Raw genomic sequence first — 23,704 nt, 5'->3', positions numbered from 1 at the left:
CAGATACACTTAGAACAATGTGAGTTCCATAGCCCAGTCAGATTGAAAGGTAAAAAGTCCATTTGTAAACTTGGTACCAATATGGACCCTTTGATCATTGTAAATTTCCAAAAAAAAAAAAAAAAACCAATCATAATTCCCAGCTTTTTGGATATCACTGAAAGCCCACCACTTCCCAATCAAGAGCAATGTTGAGGGATACTTATTGATTTTATTGAAAACTTGTAATAAATATAATGTAATATCTGGAATATGTATATATTATTATATTAACACCATATTTTAAGTTAAAAGATAATCGAAAAACATGAAAATGCAAACACGTTTGATACACAAACATTTTTATCAAAAGGAGGAAGTGCTTATGACAAATCGATATATTTTTTAAAAGACACATAGTTATAGGTTGGATTAAAATTGTCTGCTTCTGCTGTTAAGTCTGTCCAAATTTTTACTTCAGTGAGTACCCTCATTGGCCCTTGTTTTGACCTAGGTTATTTTTTAGTGTTGTGAACCATAAATTATACCTGGATTTAGTTGTTCCTGTTTTCCATTGACTTTGGCCTATATCATGATATTGAGTTCTGAAAGGATGGAATACATATTTCCAGCTGTCTCATAGAGTTAAACCCGCTGAAGGTTTGTAGCAGATCTAGTCTTGAAGGTCTTTTAAGCGCTCCAATGGATAATTCATGCAAACTGCAAACTTGAAACATATGATTCTGTCCAATGTGTTGCAGTGACTACAAGCTCAGATAAAGATGACAGCTGCTTTTAGTTTTATGCAGTATACAATTTTATACATCAAAAAGTTTCAAAGAGTTATAACATAATGTAATAGCCAAACTAAGGTGGCACAGGCTGCCCATACAGTGATAAGGATATGTTCAGGTCAGAATGAAGAAACAAAGAAATGTATAACAACATTAAATAAACTCATAAAAGATAATATTAGAAAATATCCCAAATGCAGAGAAGACTTCAAATGTTCAGATATGGGGACGTTAGTGGTGATCTGTCATACTTAACTCACAAAGACTATCCCAAGATAGGTCATAAACAATCTAGAAAAGTTAAAGATAGGGAAGACTTTCAAACATCAAGAGAAAAGAAACAAATAGCAAACAAGGGCATTCCAATTTGCCTTGCAGGAGACTTCTCAGCAAGAAACTTATAGGTCAGGTGGGAGTGTCTGAAATTTCCAGTTTAAGGAGAAAAGAATAACCTGTCAACCAAGAATGTTGTACACAGCAGAGGTAACATTTAGAAATGAGGGGAAAGATAAAGTCATTCCCAAAGAAAAGCTCAGATGATTTATCACCACTAGGCTTCTCTTCTAAGGAAAGATATTTCCTCAAACTTCAAGAAAGATGTTCTATAAAAAGAGGTTAAATGTTCAAATGAATTAGTATGAATAACTACATATAAATATAGAATGTTCTAATAGTGTAAATATGTTGTGCAAACCACTTATATTTTTGTCATAAAGATTATACAAAAATAACATAAGATTAAAAAAAAAAAGTCAAAGACATTCCATTGCCTACCTTTGGAATCCTTTCCCTTAACTGGGCCACCTTTTATAGCCTCAATAGAAGATACACCTAGTCCTTCTGCAATTTACTATGTTATGGCAGGTTGCTAGCCATGGGAGGCCTCCACTTCTCTGAGTAGAAAAGCAGGGAAGATGGGGGGAAGTGGGGTGAGAGAGAAAAACTGAAAGAAAAGGAAGGAGAGGAACCTTCAATTGGAATGTAAAGTAAATAAATAATTAATGAAGAAAAATCAGAGAACAACAAAAAAGTCATAGAATAATTAGAAGCCATATATTAACAACAAATTTGATATAAATATAATAACAAAATAAATGAACAAGGTCTGAGTGCTTGCATCTTACCATGCAAATAAATCATGAAAACTTAGAAAACCTTAGCAGACAAATAAAGCAAAATGAGCTTGAGTAATAGAAATAAGCTATATTGTTTCAGGAGTCTTGAACTCTCCTGAAGAATGACTCAGAGATTTTTTTTTCATAACTGGCAGTGAATTCCTTGATGGACAGTATATGGATTCAAGTCAGTGAAGTCCACATGACATTTTTTTCTGAATAAACTTACCAATGGAGAACATTAATGAACTTAAAAATAAGTCTAATTACTAAAAATGTGAAGGCATATGTTTTAAACAAATAATACTTATGAATAGGTCACTTTAATAGAAACCAGATAAGAAGAAACTTGGGTTATCAACATTTTGAAAATAAGCAAAAACAAAACAAAACAAAAAAAGTAATGAAATACTGACAGAACTTATTTCTTGTTTTAATTTTTAAAAATGTGGTTAGTCTTTGCCAAATGGGACTCTTCCCATCAACTAAAATATGATAGGCACTTTAACTGTGAGATGATGGATTAATTATATTTTAAAATATAATGTTTAAGCATTTTGTCTTTTTATAAGTGCATAAAAGTAATAAATCTTGAAATATTTTCTCTAAGGCCTCCAAGTATTCACTTTCTCAATCATCCACTGCAGATTAAAAGTACATAAATATAAACACTTTTAAAGTCCTTTAAAATATTATCATTCAGTGAATACTTAATGTTTCATGAAGTAATTAATACAGTTGCAGAAATGCAAACATAAATAAAATATGGAAGCCAAAGAGTTTAAAATCTAGATGAAAATTTCAATGTATAAATATACATATAACTTAAGATAACACATAATCAATATAAAATGTAGATAGACACATTACTCAAGTTAAATAAGTAGAACATCAGTTTTGTGGTAGAGGGATAGAGACAATCTCCTGGATATAAAATTAGATAAGCAGATCCTGAAAGAATAGCATATAAAAAAAACCTAAATGAAAGTAAAAGAACTGTAAAAAATGCACACGAGTTATAATTCTAGGCAAGAGATGGATGTCATAATACATGTCTATAAATAATATTCTAGCAGAAGTATTACGTGTAGTTTTTGGCCAGCCTTGGCTGAATAGTGAGAAATGGTCTTTTTCAAAAGACAAGAAACATTACCATATGCAAACATCTTTGTTTTATTTCTATTGTTGAGGTAAAATATCATGATGAAATGAACTTAAAGAGAAAAGATTTAATTTAGGTTAGTATTCCAAAGGAAGACAGTTAATCATGGAATACAAGACACATCAGAAGGCAGGGAAGATTTGTGGCAGGAATGGGAGGCCAACTGGCTGCATCCGTAGCCAAGAGACAGAGAGCAATGAGAATAAATGAGTGTTTATCTCCCTTTCTCCATTTGTGCTGTTCCAGACCCCAGTCATGAAATGGCCTATCCACCATAGGTGGTTCTCACTACCTACATTAACATGATGAAGAGACTCCCACATAGTCAGGGCCAGACACCAGTCTTCCAAGAAGCAATGGATTTTAGAAGAAAGAAAATCCATTTCAATTTGTGAGAATTTGAGCAGAACTGCAAAAGAGAGCTCAGAAAATTATGTGTTCTAGTACTTTCAAGTCTAGGAGCAAAACTAGTCTTCTGTTGACTCTGAGTGCACTGAATTATAGCTGATGTGACTAAGTAATGGAAGTAATAATTACTATTCATTTTTATAATAGAATTAGAATTTAAATATAGTCATTCCTCAACTTATAATGAGGTTTCGTTCTGATACTCCTATGCCAAATTGAACATATCATGGCAAAATTGCATTCTTTATGCAGTTATCAAACTTTGCAGCTTAGTCTACTTACCTACTTTAAATGTGCTTGTCATACATGAGCCTATTCTTGGGCAATATGTCCCAATACAAAGCTGTTTTCTCAGTACATGTTAGTTATTTCCTCTAGTTTATTTAGACTATACTGAAAGGAAACAGCAAAATAGTAGTATCAGTTCATTTTCACAGACTCAGAAAATTTAATAAATAAAGAAGGAAAAGAAATAAAATGGAACCTATAAATCAAAGACCATCTATATACACATTAGTTAGATTCATTTCTGTTGCTATGGACAAAGCATCCAAACAAGACTCAAGTTATAGAAATAAGTATTTATTATGGTTTCTTGTTCCAGAGACATCAGAGTCCATTATGGCTGGGAGGCATAACAGCAGGAAGGCCTGGTGCATGGAGCAACAAGATGAAAGCTCCCGTCTTTGGTGAAAACTACAAAGCAGAAGAGTAAAACTGGAAAATGGCATGAGACTTTAAGTTTCCAAAGCCCACTTCCACTGGTATGCTTTCTCTAATATGGCTATACATCCCGAGCTTCTGAAAAGAATGCCATAGACTGTGTACCAACTATCCAAATATCCCCTTTGAAGGACATGCTCATTCAAAACACCATACTTCACTCTATGGGCCCATAGGCTCCTAGTCATATCATAAAGCAAGATATATTTTTTCCAACTTCGAAAGACCCAATAATGTCTCACAGTGTCAATATTATTTAAAAGCACAAATGCTTTTCTGAGATTCAAAATAATCTCTTAATTTTTACAGTAGAGTTGGTGCTCTATTACTGTGAAGACACACCTAATCATTGCAACTATTATAAAAGAAAATGTCTGAGGATTGCTTACAGTTTTAGAGGTTTAGTCAATTGTCATCATTGTGGGGAGCATGGTGGCATGTAGACAGACATGCCGTTGTAGAAGTACCTCGGGGTTTGACGTTTGGATCCACAGGCAACAGCAAGAGACCCCGGGCCTAGGATGGACTTTTAAAACTTTGAAGCTCACTTCCAGTGACACTTTTTCTGAAAAAGTTATACCTATTCCAACAATGCCATACCTACTTCAACAAGGCCACATATCCTAAGCCTTGTCAAATAGTGCCAATCCCTGATGACTAAGCATTCAAATATGAGCCTATGAAGCCCATATTTTGCAGAAGGCTCTATGAGGTGTTTGGGTGAAAATTTCTGTGGACATCTGTTAATTCCATTTGATTTATCACATCTGTTACTTTTATTATTTCTCTATTTAGTTTTTGTTTGGTGATTAGTGCATTGGTGAGAGTGGGGTGTTAAAGTCTTCCACTATTAATATGTTGGGATCTGTGAATAATTTAAGCTTTAATACTGTTTCTTTTACAAATGTGAGTGCCCTTGTATACGGGGCATAGATGTTCAGGATTGAGATGTCCTCTTGTGGATTTTTCCTGTGATGAGAATGAAGTCTCCTTTCTCATCTTTTTTGATTAATTTTGGTTGAAAATTTATTTTATTTGATATTAGGATGTCTACTTCATCTTGTGTCTTGGGTACATTTGCTTGGAAAACCTTTTCCCAGACCTTTACTTGGTGGTAATGTCTATCTTTGTTACTGAGATATGGTTCTTTTATGCAGAATGTTGGATCCTGTTTACTCCACCATTCAGTTAGTTGTGTCTTTTTTTTGGAGAGTTAAGCCATTCCTGTTGACAGATTTTAGTGACAATGACTGTTAGTCCCCTTTATTCTGGTGTTGATGGTAATAATGCACTTGTATAGTTATAATCTTTTGCTTTGCTCCTGTGAAATTATCTATATCTTGTGTCTTCCTGGGTGTAGTTGACCTCATTGGCTTGGACTTTTCCTTCTAGTGTCTTCTGTAGAGCTGGATTGGTGCATATATATTGTTTGCATTTGTTTTCTTTTGTTTTTCATAGAATATGTTGTTTTCTCCCTCAATGGTGACTGAAATCTTTGCTTGGTAGAGTAGTCTGGGCTGGCATCTGTACTCTCTTAATGTCTGCATGACATCTGCCCAGGACATACCTTTCCTAGTCCATTGAGAAGTCTGGTGTGATACTGACAGGTCTGCCATTATATGTTACTTAGCCTTTTTCCCTTGCCACTTTTAATATTTTTTCTTTGTTCTATAGATATAGTGTTTTGATTTTTATGCAGCAGGAGCATTTCTTTGGTGTCTAAATCCCTTTAATGTTTAATGGCACCTCTTTCTTCAGGTTGATGAGATTTTCTTGAAATTTTTTTCTCATCCTTGGAGCCTGGAAATTTTTTTTCTATTCCTATTCCTATTATGCTTAGATTTTTGTCTTTCTGACATGTCCTTGACTTGTTGGGTGTTTTTGTCAGAAAAATTTTTTGTTTAATATCCAGTGTTTTAGGCCATTTCTGTTGGATCTATGTTGCCCTGGATTTTGCTGATTTTGTTCTTACACTGGCCTTTAGCCATCTGGTTGTCTGTGAGGTTGGCTGTTAGTTCCTGGAACCTGCTGTGTTTTTCAGACCTTTGTGATTCAGTGAGGTTCTTCTCCTTTTCTCAAGAAAGCTCCTCAAGAAAAAGGAGAAATATGAGGTCTGATTGCTGGAGCAGAATGCTCCTGGAACTGGGAACCTGCATGATCCTGAGACCATGGAGGATTCCTAGGCCTGTGAGACAGCTGTGAGGGCCCTGCAACTGTGGGTCCCTAGCACCTGGAGTATCTCCTCCTGCACAGCAAAGAGCTGAACTGAAGGATGAATCTGCAAATGTCTGCAGTTCAAAGTCACCTTCAGGATGGCAGCAGAAGTCCCGAGGAACATGAAAGAGCACTGGTGTTTCATATCCAGCTAGGCTGAGGGTTGATGGCCTAGCAGGGGCTGTGTTCCCAGGGGCATTCAGATTTGTCTAGGTTCTGCCATTTGGGACCAGGATCCCGTATGATTCTGTTTTCCAGCCTGTCTCCATTGGCAAACCAGTAGAGTAATTGTTTGGAGGTTGGGAAGCAGATGCTTACCTCAGGGAAACAGGAGGATTCTGAGGTCTGGTTGCTGAAGAAGGGCGTCCCTGAAACAGGGATCTGAATTAGAGTAGTCAAGATACTCAAGTGGTTGCGAGCGGGACCCTTGAGACACTACTGGACCTGGAAGAAGACCAAGAACGATCTGGAGATGTGTGTCCTCAGGTCTCAGGATGTCCCTTCACATCTGGGAAACACCAACTTAGATGTTTTGGAGTCAATGACCAGGTTACTCACCGGATTCGCAGTCTCTGATCTACTACTCAGATATGGTAAACATTCACTGTCGCCATCTTGGCTCAACGAGACAAACCCAGATGTTTTTTATCTTTGTCATACTGGTTTGCTCATTATTATCACTGAGGCTAGTCAAGTGGAGGAAAACTAAAAAAGTTAATGTATTAGTATTTTCTTAGGGATATATCCATATACAGAGCACATTCTAAGGTAAACACAAAAGTGCTGAGCATATCTAATATCTTTACCATTCAATTATCCTCATTTAATAACTAATTACATATTTGTATTTTGCATGTGTTGAGTCCTTGTATTTTCATAGAAACACATAGTTTGCTTAAATATAAGGATGGTGATCTAAAAGTATGTTATAAAATATGCTTTCAAACAAGTGCCTATGAGAATATTTGCACAACACCAGATGTTTGTCAGCCATGCTCTCAATCACTGATGGTAGGTGATAGATCTTTATAAAGAAATATTGAAATTCAGACCAAAATAATAGTGTATGTGAAATGGCCCTTTTGACAAAGAAGATAAAACTTTTTCTGATTTTCATTCTATATAACCATCAAAGCAAATAAACCACTTGTATATAATATTTGAAAGTTATTATTTGTAGCACAATCTGGGGATAATTATCTATCTAATAAAAATAAGTATTTACAACCATCACTGGAGGCTGGCATAATCCTGATTTAATATGTGAGCAATAAATGTACCATAATTGGAAATCTTTAAACATGAAGAAAAATACATCTGTGACAGTTTAGAAATTTTCCTGCACATTCCAATAAAAATACGTGATCTGAATTAAAAAATCACAGACAGACATTACTTACCATAACAAAAAATACATGTGTTATCAGCAAAAAAAGTCATACTTGCTAACATTTATCACTTTACCTTATGTATTTCAGAGAGAATAATAGAAAAATATAATTAATTTAATGTTAAATATATCACAATAAGCAATGTATAATGAGAAATATGACACCGTTTAAGCTTGTATATAACTATATCTTCATCCTTACATACTAGGAAAAATGGGCAAAAGGTTGAGGCACATTTTTACACAGATATTAGTCTTTCATTCTCATTACATGAATTGGAACATTTTTGCTAAAATTTAGCATTTGCACATTTTATAACATACGGCATGATAATCCAATACAAGTGAGAAGTTTTAGTGATCAAATCAAGGAAATAGCCATTTCCACCTCTTCAAATGTTAATGATTTTTATATACTGAGAATTTCATAATTTTCTAATTAATTCAAAAGTGTTTCATATTTTTTTAAAGATTTATTTATTTATTTTATATGACCACACTATCTTCATATGTACCAGAAGAGGGCATCAGATCATATTATAGATGGTTGTGGGCCACTATGTGGTTGCTGGGAATTGAACTCAGGACCATCTGGAAAAACAGACAGTGCTCGTAACCCCTGAGCCATCTCTGCAGGCCAAGTATTTCATATTGTTGAAACCAATAATTATTCTTTTGTGCTTTGGAAAATCAAATCTAATTCCTACCCTATACTTATTTTGAAATTCATGAGCTCAGTTATTTTTCATTAATTGTTATGACATACATACATAAAAAGCCACATATATATGTCATATAAACTCATATAAACACCTAAATATGTATATACATGTTAAGTCTATTTAATGATACTTGTGTTTTCATGGCCGTCTATTGATTTGGCGGGGGGGGGGGGGGGGGGGGGGAGGGAGGAGACTAATTTTATTGCTCTCTGCATTCCTTAAATTCCTATAGTTCTTTGTATAGGGAGGAACCCTCTAGGCACTCTCCACCTCCATTAGCATGTCTATTGTTGTTGTCCTCCATTAGCATGCCTATTGTTGTTGTCCTCCATTAGCATGTCTATTGTTGTTGTCCTCCATTAGCATGCCTATTGCTGTTGTCCTTGTTCAAATCTTGTTCACTTAATCATATCGGTGAAACTTTTTGGGTGTAGTTTATTATAACACATCTTAGATCACTAATGATAGAAATCTGTTTGTTTTCAAAAAGCGTGATTTCAAATGGTTGATGTACAGAATCTTTCTGGCTGCAGTACAAAACTGACATTGATCTCTCATAATAGATAGGGACAATAAAATGTCAGAAACTTTTATGAGTATGCATACTTTATTCTAAGCACCATGCGTTTTTAGCAAATGATTTGTAGCCATTTTTGTTACTCGACAGGTGTACAAAGGTACAGGGTTCTCTTCACATCACAACTAATATATATTATAAATAAACTTCTGCAAGTCTATTTGCAACAGGTTGAAAGTTTCGTTTAAATCTCTATATCTAAAAAGTACCCTGTTGTAGAGAAATATGCTACAAAGATATATTGACGATGTGAGGCTGGAAGATCATAAGTCGAAGCCAGCCTGGTCTAGAGACATGGCTCAGTGCTTAAGAGCAGCTACTTTGGCTGAGGATTAGTGTTTAATTCCCAGCACTCACATAGTTTCTCACAGCTGCTTGTAGTCCAGAGAACTCAAAGCCATATTCCAGCCTTTGGCGGCTCTTGTACTGACATGAGTGTATATACACACAGACACACAAGCACACACACACACATGTCCATAATTAGAAATAACATAAATAATTTTAAGACTTTTTATTTATGAATGAATATATATTCCTAAATTTCATCATAGATAGATAGATAGATAGATAGATAGATAGATAGATAGATAGATGTTTCAGGACTGAAATCCCTTCCTATATTCCTTTTTAAATTATATTTTTAGTTCATTGGTAATTTGGTACAGTATACATTGATCATATTCACCCTTTACCTTATACTTCCTAGGTCCATATCCCTTCTTCTTTTCAGTACATTTTGGTTTCCTTGTTCTCTTCCACCACTTCTGGTTCTTCTTGTAGGTTTCCAGGACCCTGTGGGTCCTACTATTTCCCCATTCTTCCATGCTACTCTCACCTAAAGAGGACATCAATAGGATGTCCTCTCCTCTGACCCACTTTCTTGGTAAGTAAAGTTTTTCATGGTATATATCCCTTGGATTAGTGTTTTGATATAAGTGAGTATATACCGTTTGTCTCTTTTTGCTTCTGGATGAACTCACTCATTATGATAATTTCTAGATCAATCCATTTGTCCACAAATTTTGGGAATTCCTTGTTCTTAATAGCTGAGTAGTACTCCATAGTGTAAATGTACCACAGTTTCTTAGTCCATTCTTCTACTGAGGGACACTTAGGCTGTTTCCAAGTTCTGGCTATTATGTATAAAGCAGCTATGAACATGGTTGAGCATATGTCCCTGTTGTGTGGTAGGGCATTTTCAGGATATATTCCAAGGAGTGGGATAGCTGGGTCTTGAGGCTTGGAACTTAACAGAGAATTCTCAACAGAGGAATATCAAATGGCCGAGAAACACTTAAAGAAATGCTCGTCCTCGTTAGTCATCAGAGAAATGCACATCAAAACAACACTGGAACTCCATCTTACACCCATCAGAATGGCTAAGATCCAAAACTCTAATGACACCACATGTTGGCAAGGATGTGGAGAGAGAGGAACACTCCTTCATTTCTGGTGGGAATGCAAACTAGTGCACCCACTTTGGAAAGCTATCTGGTGCTTTCTCAGAAAAATGGGAATAGGGTTTTCTCAAGACCCAGCTATTCCACTCCTTGGAATATACCCTGAAAATGACCTACCACACTTCTGGTTCTTATAAATATTCTATCACATAGTCTACAATGATCTCTGAGCACTTGGAGGAGAGAGTATGACAGAGATATTGCATTTGAGCCTGAGCATTCTGCACCCTTATTTTTTACACTGATGAATTATGATTCTCTGCATTAATTGCTATGTACTATAACTAGAGACTTCTGTAATAAGGTTTGAGAGATGCACTAATCTCTTAGGATAATAAGTCATCAAAAATTGGTTTAACACTATGATGTTTAGCAGAATAATAGCATTAGTTCCCTCTCTAGGGCATATGGTCTTTTAGATATAAATTTTTGGCTCCAAAATTGTTCCAGGTATAGGTTTTATCTTCTGGAGCACAATTTAAATCCAACTGGGAAGTGGCTGGCTACACCCAAGAAGTTTATACCACTATTAAACCAGTAGGTATGTTCTGCCATGACAGCAGGACCTTGTCAGCCATTATGGTAGCTGGATAAGACTCATGATTACTTTTCTCCTCTAGTAGCATTTATAATAACTTCATGTGCTATAAAATCTTGACAGTGGGCATGAAGCTTCCAGGCCAATACCAGAGCTGCTTACATTTTTATTCTTCTTATAAATAACCTATTACAGAGCGCTGAGAATATTCCTCATGTAAATGTGTTTTAAAGTGAAAGTGAGTTAACATAGACCCAGAAAGACTCACATGGTGTAAACTCACTTATAATTGGTCACTAGCCCAAAAGGGATGTCCCATGAAAGTCTTCACCTACCAGGAGATTGGGATAGATGCAAAGACCTCCTATTGTGACTGTAGGTGAGATAAGTATGGGAGAATAGGGAAATAGAATGACCTAGAAACCTACTAGACAGGCAAATCTGTACCCAGAGGCATCTACTTAAACTAGTGCACCAACCAACAACAATACATGCAGTAAACATTGAATCTTTACTTGGATCTGGCCAGTAGTCAGGACATTATCCACAGTTGTGTGGAGAATGGGGACTGAGTCTCACATAAACTCTGGTGCCCCATATTTGACAACTTCTCCTTGGTAAGGGAGGCCTGGTGGCACTCAGAGAAAGGATAATCAGGCTACCAAGATCAGACCTGATAGGATGTGACCATATGGTGGGGGAGGATGTCCCCTTCTGTCACAGACCTAGGGGAGGGAAAAAGGGTGAAAGAGGGAAGGAGGGATTAATGGTTGGATAAAAGTGAAAGCATAATAATTGAGATGTAATCTGAATAAATTAATAAAACATAAAAAATTTAAACAGTGAAATAATGATATGTTTAATTTTACCCTTTTCTTGATATAGAAGTACAAATTATCTCTGTAAAACATACATTCTATATCATTAAATAGATATAACATAAAGGCAATTATTAGTGAATAAATAAAACTCATGTACGTTTAATTTATATTGTGGACTCTCTTCATTCCCCAAAGCAAAGATTTTAACTAGGAAACAGAAATGAAATCAATACATTAATAGGATATATGCGTAAAAATATAACTATTGTCCTAAAATATATATTTAAATATATTCTCACTTTAAATTGTGTTGTTCTCCGGATACTTTTAATAAGGAAGCATGTGATACAGTTTGAAGAATTTTGTTTTTTTAAATTATTTATAGTGATATTTAACATTTTGGGTGAAACTTGAACGAAGAAACCCTCAGACGCTTGGAAAAAAATATTTGATTAAAAAACAATTTTCTGCAAAGTAAGGACCTATATAAATAATTACATTTCTGGCATGATGTATATTCAATGCTGAGGCAATTTCCGGTGAAGACTGCCTTCATTATCTATAAACTACACATCAAGATTAACAGTATCATCCAAGGAGGCAGCATTTAAATTTGGTGATTAAAATTGAGTGAAACTATGAGAGGTCTAGGTTCTCTAGTTATCTAGTAAATTAATATATTGAAATAATTCCAATTAATATAAATTTCAAAATATTTCAATTTTATGCCACACTTGAAATAAACATGTGTTTCTTCCGAAAAGGAGAAAGGGAACTAGACGTTCACAGGGGTACAGACGTTGAGCTGTGCTGGGTTTTATGAAGACTGACAGTCAACATCAGGAGTCTTCAACATACAGATTCTCTAAAGAAAGTCAAAGCACTTATTGAACAGGAGCTCAGCTTTCTTATCAGCAACTTCAAGATGCATATGTTTCCCATGCTCCTTTGACAACCAGCACCTCTTAATGTGTTGGCTGATTAATAATATTCCAGATATTCTGACAGCATGCCAAGTATGCATTTTTAATATTTATGTTCAGAAAATAAAATGATTTAAATCCATGACACACATTGTTTTAAACATTAAAGACTCAGATCCAGTGTTGTCTGGAAGCTTCCCTGTAAAGAATTTGGTGCTTGAGGGCACCTTATAGGGTTCTTGGAAAGCTGAACTATGGAGATTTTGTTATCTCTTTTAATTGCTGCCATAAAGGCTATGAAAACAGAGAGCGCTTGCTTCTCCTTCCAAATTCAGGTATCTTTAATCCTCTTGCTCTTTGTGCAGGGTGATACACATGGATCTTGTTTTCAGTTTTCTACACGTAGCTCTCCAGTAGACCAGCACCATTTTTTCAATTGTATGATTTTAGCTTCTTTGTTGAAAATCAGGTGTCCATAAGTGAGTGAGTTTATTTCTCAGTCTTTGATTCTATTTCATAGACCATCTAGCCTTTTTCTATGTCAGTTTTTATTATTGTTGCTTTACAATACAGCTATAGATCAGGGATGAAGACTCCTCCAGAAGATCTTTTATTGTCCAGGATTATTTTAGCTATTCTCAGTTGTTTGTTTTTCCATATGAAGTTGAGAATTGATCTTTGTAGGTCTGTACAGAATTGTGTAGGTATTTTGATGGGTATTGCATTGAATCTGGAATTGCTTTTGGTAAGATGACCATTTTTACTATGTTGATTTTCCCAGTACACAAGCATGAGAAGTCTATGTTCTGATATCTTCTTCAATTTCCTTCTTCAGACACACTTAATCTGTTAGAAAAAACAAACAAACAAACAAACAAATAGGGAAGAGCCTTGAAGTTATTGGCACAGGAGACAACTTTCTGAACAGAACACCGACAGCTCAGGCTCTAAGATCAGCAATTAAAAATGGGACCTCATGAAACTGAGAAATTCTATAAGGCAAAAGACACTATCAACAGAAGAAAACAACAGCCTACTGACTGGGAAAAGATCTCCCCCAACCCTACCTCCAACAAAGGGCTAATATTTAAAATATATAAAGAACACAAGAAATTAAACAACACCAAACCAAATTATCCAATTAAAAACGTGGGACAGAGCTAAACAGAGAATTCTCAACAAAGGGATATCAAATGGCTGAGAAACGCTTAAAGAATGCTCAACTAGAAATCAAAAGAACTCTGCGATTTCCTCTTACACCTATCAGAATGGCAAGGGTGTGGAGAAGGGGGAACACTCCTCCGTTGCTGGTGGGAGTGCAATCTTGTACAACCACTTTGGAAACCAATCTGGCACTTTCTCAGAATATTGGGAATAGTGCTACCTCAACAGCCATTTATACCACTCCTAGGCATCTACCAGAAGGACCCTCCAACATACAACAAGGACATTTGTTCAACTATGTTCATATCATCTTTATTCATTACAGCCAGATTCTGGAAATAACCTAGATGTCCATCAACTGAAGAATGGATAAAAAAAAAAATATGTGGTACATTTGAAATACTACTCAGCTATTAAAAACAAGGAAATCTTGAAATGTGCAGCAAATGAATGGAACTAGAAAAAAAATCATCTTGTATGAGGTAAACCAGACCCAGAAATATATATATGGAAGGGTTGGAGGAGGAAAGGAGCGATGTCAGGAACTCCACAAGGAGACGGTCAAGGATGGAGGATCTGGATCCAGGGGGCCTGCACAAACTGATGCACCAACCAAGGACATTGCAAGTAGAGAACCTAGACCCCATGTTCAGATGTAAGTGATGGACATCTCATTCTCCATGTGGGGGAGAGGGAGGAAGTGGGGGACCGCCCCTGACATGAACTCTGGTGCCTGAGATTTGATCACTGCCCTGGAGGAGAGGCCCTGTGGGAACACAGAGGATGAGGATGTAGGGCTATCCATGTGAGACCTAGTAGGCTGTAGTTAGAAGGTGGAGGAGGAGGACCTCCACCTCTCAGAGATCTCAAGGAGGGAAATAGGGCAGAAGAGGGAGGGAGGGTAGGAACAGGAAGATAAGAGCAAGGAGCTCACAATCAGAATTTAATGTGAATACATTATAATAAATTAAAGTAAAAAAAAAAACAAATAGAAAACAAATTCAGGACTCTTAGGTTTGGCGTGAGTATAAGGGAAAATACCAGCTCACTTGGATGGACCTGAACTCTTAGTCTATCTATTCATGGCATTGAAAAGTCTATTTCTAGAGAGAACCATCTTTGATACTATCAGAACTGAATAAAATAAAACATTAATCTGACAGAAAATTGGGATATTTTTCTTATTTTTATTAATCTATTCATATTACATCTCAATGGTTATCCCCTCCCTTGTATCCTCCCATTCCTCCCTCCCTCCCATTTTCCCCTTACTCCTCTCCCCTATGAATGTGACTGAGGGGGATTTCCTCCCCCTATATATGCTCATAGGGTATCAAGTCTCTTCTTGGTAGCCTGCTATCCTTCCTCTGAGTGCCACCAGGTCTCCCCACTCAGGGGACGTGGTCAAATATGAGGCACCAGAGTACATGTGAAAGTCAAACCCCACTCTCCACTCAACTGTGGAGAATGTCCTGTCCATTGGCTACATCTGGGTAGGGGTTGGAATTAAACAGATAATTCTCAACAGAGGAATATCAAATGACTGAGAAACACTTAAAGAAATGCTCAACCTCCTTAGTCATCAGGGAAATGCAAACCAAAACAACTCTGAGATTCCATCTTATACCCATCAGAATGGCTAAGATCAAAAATTCAAGCGACACCACATGCTGGCGAGGATGTGGAGAGAAGGGGATATTTTTCTAAAGTCCATAATAATTTGCAGAATGACCAGCAGAGATTTCCACAAGCTATAACAAGGAAGCCACCCACCATATATGCTATAATTATAAAAAGGTTGTTTACATATGTTGCTTTCACCGACTTTTTTTTTCTTTTTTCTTCAAAAATACTCTGAAGTTGTACTTTTTATCACACACAAAGACTTTGGATATTTTTGTTCTGTAATTAAGTGAAACATCATCAACTTACATTTGCCTGGCAGATCAGGCAAACTAAAGGACAAGCCAGCCACTTGCCTGTGTATAAAGTATCAAGAAAGGGAAGTAAAGCAGTAAAAAGAGAAATCTGACAATATTAAACTAAACATAGATACAAACAGCATATGTAGTGCCCTTACTGCCATTGGTCTGAGGGCTTAAATACTCATCATTGACTAATGTCAGACTATTTAAGAATAATTTCAACACAAAATGAAAAAGTGTTACTTTTTGTGATTAATTTTGTACACTTTAACAGATACAAAAATAATTTTCTTTCCATAACTATAGGAAAACCTTTGCTTAGGCATTGAAATCTTTCTTGAATTGCTCATTATAATTCGGGTCTTTTATACATTCAACAAGTTATAGGATGCTTTATATTGCAGGACACTGGATCAGTCTGTGAAGTATGAGAGAGAAAAACGCCACCCTTCCTGTTATGACTTTAGAAATTAAAATAAAGAGTAGAGAGGTAGCCCTCTCTTGAGTGACAAGTGAACCATGCAGAAGAGGGGGAGGAAATATTGTAGGATTCAGGGAGGGTATAGAACACCAAGGGAACATGGCCGGCTGAATCAACTGAGCAGGCCTCAGCTGGCTTCACGGAGACTGAAGCACAAACCTGGGTCCTGCATGAGTCTGGGCCAGGTTCTCTGCATATGTGTGGCTGTGAGTTTTGTGGTTTTGTGGGAGCAGATGTATCTCTGAGTCTTTCGCCTGCTTTGAGGACTCTTTTCCTCCTATTTGGTTGCATTATTCACCCTTGTTATGAGGGCTTTTGCCTTTTTAGAAAATGTAACCTGTTTTATGCTGTTCGGCTGTTTTCTATTGAAGGCCTGCTCTTTTCTGATGGGAGATGGAGGGTGAATGGATTCAGGGGTGGTACTGGGGTAAGTTGGCAAAAGATGAAGTACAGAGAAACTGTGTATCGTATTAGAGAATAAATACTCCCTTAAATAAAAGTAAAAAAAAAAAAGAATAGACAGGTAAAATCATAATACATTGTAAAAAGTCTTCAAACAACATTTCACACATAATCTTCTCCAATCAGTCTTATAGGAAATTAGAAGCAAGGCATTTTATGCCGTTGAAAGGGAGGCAAGGGATACACGCTACAAAAAGAAAGTACTTTGAAGATTGACCTGAAACCTACTCTAAAATTTTCCAGGACTGGGATCATATGAGAGGAAACAGATTTAAGAAAAGGGAGTCTTCAGATCTGGGAGTAATGCACTGACTTCCTTTTAATATGTAGCAGAGAAGTTAGAAACACTCTACAGAATGCAAAGTATGGAGTAACGTAACTTACATGTTAGTTCAGATTGTGTCTGAGCAGAGAATACACTAGATTAAATTAAGGTTGTAGTGTGAGAGCCTGCTCCTTATAAGAAAACACTAAGCCATGGAATTTACAAAGCATAAACACAAAGGAAGTGAGTAAAAGGGAAGATTAGAAACACACCTAGTTTTCCACCATCACCACGGGCTAGGGAAACTGTGTCTGGAAAAGCTTTTGCAATCAAGCCTTATGAATCAGTCACTAAAGTATGTATGGGAGAAGGAAAGCCCCAACTATGGCGAAGTGTTCTGTCTTCCAAAGAAGCATGCATCACACATGTACCAACTATTTACACACACACACATATACACAGACACATGAACACAGACACATATACATACTATATACTTATACACATATATGTGTCAAAAGTTTAAAAACTTTAGACTTTGTAAAATAATTAAGAAGCTAACATGAGAGTTTGCAAAGGGAAAATGTATGATCATATTATAGCTGCGATCTTGGATGTCTTAGATCATGGGCCAGTCTAGTCCTCACTGAAATTACGTAGAACTAAATAAATACTAAAAAACTAGACAGGAACCATAATTTCATATCGTGGAGACCACCAATGCATCCACTAAGCAAGGTGGGTATGCCAGTAGGTCTTCCTCATCCTCAATAAATGAATTATGAATAAGACAAAACCAAAAGCTGTTTAAGAGATAACAAGAATTAAAGAATTTGCAGCAGATGGTACCAGCTGTGCACATTTAATTCCAGTTCAACAATCTGCCAAACAGTTAGACAGAACTGCTTCTGCATGTGAAATTGGAGTGTCTGGGAGCCAAGGAAGGAACAAGAGTAGTCTTTCTGGCACTAGCTATTGAAGCTTTTATCATAATTATTGCTAGCGAGCATGAACTCTTTCCACTGGTTTCTTACATCCGTATTCTTTTTTCTTCATTAATTGATTCATATATTTACTTTACATCATGATCACAGTTCCCCTCCCCATCTCTCCTCCCAGTCCCACCCTCTCACCACTTCCCAGTATGCCCTACTGCATTTCTCTTCATAGAAGGGAAGACCTCCCATGGGTATCACCCTGCCCTGGCATATCAAGTTGCAGTAGGACTGGGCTCATCTTCTTCTATTGAGGCTAGACAAAGGAGCCCAGTTAGGAGAGAAGGTTGCAAAGGCAGGCAAGAAAATCAGAGACAGCGCTTGCTCCTGCTGTTAGGGTCCTATATGAGAACCAGTCTGTGTATGTGTAGGGGTACAAGGTCTTTCTGATACAGATGTTCAGTTTCTTTAAGTTCCTATGGACTCGGGTCAGTTGAATCTGTAGGTTTTCTTGTAGTGTCCTTGACCTCTCCAGCTCTTTCAATCCTTCCTCCCTTTCTTCCACAAGATTCCTGGAGCTATTAACTAATGTTTGCCTGTGGGTCTCTGCAATTGTTTTCAGCAGCAGCTGGGGGAAGCCACTCAGATGTCAGTTTGCTAGTTTACTTTCTGCACGTATAGCAGAATATTATTAACAGTGTCAAGGGATCACTCTGTGTCAATGCATGAATCTCTGTTGGGCCAGCCATTGGTTGGCAATTCCCTCACTTTCTGCTCTCTCTCTCTCTCTCTCTCTCTCTCTCTCTCTCTCTCTCTCTCTCTCTCTCTCTCTCTCTCTCTCTCTTTCTCTCTCCCTACACCTCTTACAGGCAGGAAACTTTGTGACCCAAATGTTTTGTGTCAGGGTTGGTATCCCCATCCCTCTGTTAGAAGTCTTGCTAGGAGGCTTAAATAGATAGAGTCACCCTCATAGGGTGCTGGCTGTTTCCATTGTCCCTCCCCCAGCTGATTCCAGTTATCTCCCCCAGTTCTATTGTCCATCATCCTCTGCACACTTGATCTCTCCTGTTCCCATCCCCACCCCCTCTTTTACCTACTCCCTCCCTCTATCCACCACAGATGTCTATTTTATTTCCCCTTCTCAATGTAATTCAAGCAGCCTCCCTTGAGCCCTACTTAATACTTAACTTCTTTGGGTCTATGGATTGAAGAACGATTATCCTGTACTTTACAGCTAATATCCACTTATAAGTGAATACAAACCATGTTTGTCTTTCTAGATATGTGTTACCTTACTCGGGATATTTGCTAACTCCATCCTTTTGCCTTTAAATTTCATGAAGTCATTGCATTTAGTAGCTGAGTAATTTTCCATTGTGTAAATATATTATATTTTCTTTATTCATTGTTCAGTTGATGATTATCTAGTCTGTTTTCAGTTTCTGGCTATTAGAAATAAAGCTGCTATGAACACGGTTGAGCAAGTGTCCTTGTGGTATGGTACAGCATCTTTTGGGTAAATGCCCAGGAATGCTATAGCTGGGTCTTAAGGTAGAACTATTCACAATTTTCTGAGAAACTGCCAGATTGATTTCCAAAGTGGTTCTACAAGTTTAGACTCCCACCGACAATGGAGGAACATTTCCCTTGCTCCACATCCTCCCTAACACAAGCTTGTACTTGAGTTTTTTATCTTATACGTTCTGATGGAGTGTAAGATGAAATTTCATAGTCATTTTGACTTACATTTCCCTGACAGCTAAGGAAGTTGAACGTTTCTTTAACTGCTTCCCAAGCATTAGAGAATCCTCTGTTGAGAACTCTTTTTTTTAAATTTTTTATTAATTTGTTCTTGTTACATCTCAATGGTTATCCCATCCCTTGTATCCTCCCATTCTTCCCTCCCTCCCATTTTCCCCTTATTCCCTTTGTTTAGATCTATATCTCAATTTTCCTAGCTAGAAGAATAAGACAACTTAAGGAAATCAAGAGGACCAACGTAGGAAAGGAAGAAGTAAAAATATTGTTATTCACAAATGATATGATATTATACATAAGTGACCGCAAAAAAATTTACCAAGGAAGTCCTACAACTAATAAATACCTCAGCAAAGTAGCTGGATACAAAATCAACTAAAAATATTAGTAGCACTACTACATACAAATGACAAAAGGACTGTGAAAGAAATTAGAGAAACTACACCCTTCACAATCACCACACACACAAAAAAAAAAATTAAAATATTTTGATGTAATTCTAACCAAACAAGTGAAAGACTTGTATGAAAAACTTGGAGTCTTTGAAAAAAGAATTGAAGATTTCAGAAGATGGAAAGGTCTCCCATGCACTTGGATCTAAAGAATCAACATAGTAAATATGACCATCTTACCAAAGGTAAACTACAGATTCAATGCAATCCCTAACAAAATAGCTACACAATTCTATTTTTATTTTAATTTTATTAATTTATTCAGATTACACTCAATTGTTATTCCATCATTGTATCCTTCCTTTCCTCCCTCCCTCCTACTTTCACCCTCTTCTTCTCCCCTAGGTCTAAGACCAAGGGGGACCTTCTCCCTCACTATGTAGTCATAGGCTATCAAGTCTCTTCTGGGTAGCCTGCTTATTCTTTCATTGAGTGCCATCAGTTCTCCCCACCAAGGGGAGGTGGTCGAATATGGAGCACCAGAGTTCATGTCAGTGTCAGTCCCCACTGTCCACATAACTGTGGAGAATGTCCTGTCCATTGTGTAGATCAGAGTAGGGGTTCAATGTTTATTGCTTGTATGTATTGTCCTTGGTTAGTGCGATAGTTTGAGTAGACGCCCTGGGCCATGATCCACACATCACAATGCTCTTCTTGTAGGTTTCTAGGACACCTTGGGTCTTTCTATTTCCCCATCTCCTATATTTCTCTTACCTAGAGTCTCAGTAGGATGTCCTCCCATCTATCCCAATCTCCTGGTAAGTGAAAACTTTCATGGGACATGCCTTTTGGGCTAGTGCCAAATTATAAGTGAGTATATACCATATGGGTCTTTCTACTTCTGGGATAACTCACTCAGTATGATCATATCTAGCCCCATCCATTTATCCACAAATTTCAAAATTTCCTTGTTTTTAATGGCTGAGTAGTATCTGTAGTGTATATGTACCACAGTTTCTTTATACATTCTTTAATTGAGGGACATTTAGGCTGTTTCCAGGTTCTGACTATTACGAATAAGGCTACTGTGAACATAGGTCCTTGTTGTGTGCTGGGTATATTCCAAGGAGTGGAATAGCTGGGTCTTGAGGAAGTCCTATTCCCAGTTTTTTTGAGAAAGTACCAGATAGATTTCTAAGGTGGTTATATACAAGTTTGCATTCACACCAGCACTGAAGGAGTGTTCTTCTTTTTCCACACCCTTGCCAGCATGTGGTGTCACTTGAATTTTTTATCTTAGCCATTCTTATGGGTGTAAAATGGATTCTCAGAGTCATGTTGATTTGCATTTCTCTGATGACTAAAGACTTTGAACATTTCTTTAAGTGTTTCTCAGCCATTCAATATTCCTATGTTGAGAATTATTCTTTGTTCTGAGCCCCATTTCTCAATTGGGTTATTTGATTTGGTGGTGTTTAATTTCTTGAGTTCTTTATTTAGTTTGAACATTAGATCTTTGTCAGATGTAGGGTTGGTGAAGATCTTTTCCCAGTCTGTAGGCTGTTGCTTTGTTCTGTTGACAGCGTCTCTTCCCTTACAAAAGCTTCTCAGCCTCATGAGGTCCCATTGATTAATTGTTGACCTTAAGGCCTGGGCTGTTGGTGTTCTGTTCAGGAAGTTGTCTCCTGTGCCAATGTGCTCTAGGCTCTTCCCCACTTTTCCTTCTAATTGCTTTAGTGTCTCTGGTTTTATGTTGAGGTCTTTAATCCACTTGGACTCAAGTTTTGTGCATCGTGGCAAATATGGGTTTAATTGCATTTTTCTACATGTAGACATCAAGTTGGACCAGCAACATTTGTTGAAGATGCTATGCTTTTTCCATTGAATAGATTTGGCTTCTTTGTCAAAAATCAAGAAACATATGTGTGTGGATTCATTTCTGGGTCTTTAATTTGATTCCATTGATCCACCAGCCTATTGCAGTGCCAGTACCATGCTGTTTTAATTACTGTTGCTCTATAATACAGCTTCAGATTGGGTATGGAAATTCCTCCGGATGATCTTTTATTGTATAGGATTGTTTTTGCTCAAAATAGCTACACAATTCTTTACAGACCTTGAAAGATAAATTTCCAACTTCACATGGGTCTGAACCCCATATTAACTAGTACCCCATTAAATGGTTTGCTGATGTCTAGTTTTTGAGTTCTTTATATTTTGCATATCAGCCCTTTGTCAGATGTAGAGTTGGTAAAGATCTTTCCCCATTCTGTAGGCTGCCACAGGGAAGAGGACACTCTCAGTCCTGGTGCAATTTGATGATTAGAAGTGGAGCGCCCCTTTTCTGAGGAATAGAGGAAGAAAGAAAGAGAGGGAGGTGGGACTCGGTGTTGAGGATGGATAGAGCTACAACCAAGATGTAAAGTTAATAATAATAATAATAATAATAATAATAATAATAATAATAATAATAATAATTAATAATAATAATGATGATGGAATGTCACAGTCTTTTTGATGCCTAAGGATGTTGACTATTTTTCATTTATTTATTTATTTATTCACTTTACATCCTGAGTGCAGCATCTCTCCTCTCACACACCTTTCCCCAATATTCTGCACACTCCTTCTCTTCAGAGAAGGGTGATGTGCCCCCCATGGGTACCAATCCACTCTGGCACATTAAATCTCTGCAGAACTAGGCACATTCTCTCCTACTGAGGGCCACTTAGGGTAACAGGATCCAAATACAGGCATCAGAGTCAGTGAGGGCCCCACTCTAGTTGTTGTTGGATCTACATGAAGATCAAGGTGCACATCTGCTACATATGCACAGGTAGTCTAGTACCAGTCCATGCATGCTCTTTGGTTCATGGTTCAGTCTCTGTGACTCCTGATGAGTCCAGGTTAGTTGACTCTGTAAGCATTCCAGTGGAGTCCTTGACCTCTCTGACCCCTCAATCATTTCCCTAGTTCTTCCATAGGACTTCTCAAGCTCTGTCTAATGTGTGGCTGTGCATCTCTGCATCTGTTCACATCAGATGCTAGGTGAAGCCTCTCATAGGAGTTATGCTAGGTTCCTGACTATAAGCATAGAAGAGAAACATTAATAGTATCAGAGATTGGTTCTTTTCCAAGGGATGGGTCTCAAGTAGGGCCAGTCTTTATTTGGTCTTTTCCTCTAACTTTGTCCATCTTTGTCCCTCCATCTTTGTCCCTGTACATCTTGTAGGCAAGACAAATTTTGGGGAAAAGGATTTGTGGGCTGCTGTCCTTATCCCTGTACTGGAAGTCCTGCCTTCTGGCTACAGGAGGTGGCCTTGTCATGCTCCGAATGCCCCACTACTCTGAGAAAAGGTGACCCCCTTAGACTTCCTGGTGCCTTCTTTATCTCATGACTCTGGCAAGTACCAGAGATGGCCCACACCTCTGATTTCCTTTCTCTCAACAGGCCCTCTCGCCCTTACTCTCACTATTTCTAATCCCCATCCCT

The sequence above is a fragment of the Acomys minous genome (genome assembly GCF_964271855.1).
Source record: "Acomys minous genome assembly, chromosome: 12".
NCBI classification, from domain to species: domain Eukaryota; kingdom Metazoa; phylum Chordata; class Mammalia; order Rodentia; family Muridae; genus Acomys; species Acomys minous.
The sequence above is the reverse complement of the archived record's forward strand: the minus strand, read 5'-3'. Positions refer to the sequence as shown.